The sequence below is a fragment of the Marmota monax genome, unplaced genomic scaffold, assembly GCF_021218885.2.
Source record: "Marmota monax isolate L192 unplaced genomic scaffold, Marmota_monax_Labrador192_F-V1.1 WCK01_AAM20220418_F8-fsc00330, whole genome shotgun sequence".
In the NCBI taxonomy this organism is placed as follows: Eukaryota; Metazoa; Chordata; class Mammalia; order Rodentia; family Sciuridae; genus Marmota; species Marmota monax.
The window spans coordinates 63,564-66,252 of record NW_026693782.1 but is presented as its reverse complement, the minus strand read 5'-3'; the positions used below and the strand labels follow the sequence as shown (position 1 = coordinate 66,252).

At 44.9% G+C, this 2,689-nt stretch overlaps 1 pseudogene; it reads right to left on the bottom strand.

Moving 5' to 3' along the window:
• Positions 1-719: 719 nt before the first annotated feature.
• On the bottom strand, positions 720-1,226 carry LOC124105017 (immunoglobulin kappa variable 1-12-like; annotated as a pseudogene).
• Between the last annotated feature and the right edge of the window lie 1,463 nt (positions 1,227-2,689).

The following is a 2,689-nucleotide window of genomic DNA, read 5'->3' as shown; positions in this document are numbered from 1 at the left end:
AGGTAGAACTGTTGTGGGTCCTGCCAGGGCCAAGGTGCTGCAGAGAGGAGGTGCTGGCACCTGCTATGGGATGCCTGGGCAGGAGAAGGGTTCAAGGATAAACTAGCACAGTGAGCTGATATTGCTCTTGCTGTTGGTACCAGGGATTAGTCCCAGGGACACTTAACCACTGATCTACACCCAGCACCTTTTCTGTTTTATTTGAGGTGTGGGAATCACAACAGTTACGTGCACATTATTGTCTGTGCTATAATTTGGGTGTCAATGTCCCCGAGCAGCTCTCGGGCTAGTGCAGGCTCCACCTTCACTCAGAGGAGCTGTTACTTCTGGGGAGCAGGGGACCTACTCATGCACAGATCCCAGGCTTTGGAAGCTGTGACTGAGACTGTGATTCCATGGATTTCAAAAAATAACAATTGAAATGACTGAAGTGTGTTGTAATTTGTGGTAGAATAACTAGAGCCAACTCCTCCCACAAAGTGTCAAAGTCACTCACTAAACCTGGAGAAAATGGTCATGTCTCACCTGTTGGGGCTGAGAAGGAAAGCGGGTGGGGTGCAGAGAAGCTACCCTGGCCCTTCCTGCCACATTCTACTAGAGATCTTCAGAGTCTGTTGCCTCTGAGCAGTGCTCTCAGCAGGTGGAGTCAGCAAGAGGAGCAGCTGGGGCAGCCCAGCCTCACACTTCTGCTCCCTGGGAGGTTTTTTTCATGGCCTATATCACTGTGGGAGGGGAACTCCAATCTTGTTGACAGAAATAAGTGGCAAACTGCTATCTTGTTGACAGTAATAAGTGGCAACATTTTCAGGCTCCTGAGTGCTGATGGTGAGAGAGTAATCTGTCCCAGATCCACTGCCACTGAATTTCAAGGGGACCCCAGACTGCAAATTGGATGCCTTATATATGAGGAGCTTAGGAGCTTGCCCTGGTTTTTGTTGATGCCAAGCTAACCAACTGTTAATACTCTGACTGGCCCTGCAGATGATGGTGACTCTCTCCTGGAGGTGCAGATAGAGAGGATGGAGACTGGGTCATTGTGATGTCACATCTGGCACCTGACATTGGAAACAAACATAAATATTCCTATAATTATTCATGTTTCAAGAAGACTTTCCTGAGTAGCCAGGCAGCACTGACCACACTGTGATTAGTTAATCCCCAGTACTATCCTTCCTTCCTGGGAGGCAGAGCAGCAGGAACCCCAGGAGCTGAGCAGGGGCCCTCATGGCCATGCTGTGTCCTGACTTGGACTGACTCCTGCACAGGGTGTGAGCAACCTCTTAAGAAGTCCTCAGGGCTGTGGGTTATGCCATGGGCACATGCAAACCAGCAGGGCAGACTGGGCAAAGCTGCAGGGCGGGCTCTTATGTCACTCAGCATAGGCCTGTGTCCCCAGGTGTCCCAGGTCATACTAGGACAGCATTGATTTGCCTGGAGAAAACCTGGTTTCCCTCTGGGATCCACAGGAGAGATTCGGTCCACTGTTCTGTGTGTAATGACCAATTGCTCTCATTATGGTTCTGAAATGTGAAAATGGTTTGTATTGTTTCTTTTTTCTTTATTACTTCCTTTTTTTTTCTTTTGGGTGCTGGGGATTTAACCCAGGGCCTTGTGTTATATCCCCAGCCCCCTTTTTCTTTCTTTCTTTCTTTCTTTCTTTCTTTCTTTCTTTCTTTCTTTCTTTCTTTCTTTTCTTTTGTTGGGGGTAGCATGAGTTGTACCATATACAAGGGGTGCTTAGCCATACAGCAAAGTCCCCAGTCGATATATATTTATATTCTACATGTTAAGAAAATATGTGCATGATTAGGTGCATCCTTTACTAAAGCAGTAGGGACTACCAATCTCATATATATATATATATATATATATATATATATATATATATATATATATATATATATATATATATTTGCCCACAGAAAACATGCATGTTTCTGAGGTGGTTGAAGTTGTGATCCTGTTGCTTCAGCCTTCCAAGTTGCTGAGATTGCAGTCATACATCATCACAACCAGCTCAAGGTTAATTTCTTTCTTTTTCTTTTTTCTTTCTTCCTCTACTTTTTTTTTTCTTTTTGGTACCCAGAATTGAACTCAGGGGCACTCAACCACTGAGTCACATCCCCAGCCTTATTTTGTATTTATTTAGAGACAGGGTCTCCCTGAATTCCTCAGTTCCTTGCTTTTGCTGAGGCTGGATTTGAACTCATGATTATCTTCCTTAGCTTCCTAAGCCACTGGGATTACAGGCATGTGCCACCACATGTAGTGTTTCTTAATGAAAATATGAAAAGAACCTTGGAGCAGGGAGGAATAGGAAATGGGGGAAATTTTTATGTTTAGAATATAAACAGAGCACTGAAGACAGGAAGAGAGTTGAATTTTTAAAGCTTTGGAGCTGTTGGGGTTTCACTGGACATTGGCTGGGCCTGACTCAGACATCAGAGGAGGAGGGAACTATAAGGATTCCAGCTCTTCAACCTCACTTTCCCCAATGCACTTACCACAGTCAATGTCTCTCTCTCCAGAGCAGCAGGGCTCAACCCAGGAAGGCTCCTTCACATAAGTGTCTTTTCTACAGAAGGTAGAATGATGCCAGAAGCAAATCTCAGTTTATTTCATCCATCAAGGGAAGTTTTAAGAAATAAATCAACTAAGAGGGTTGGAGCACATGGGGATTTGCAATAGC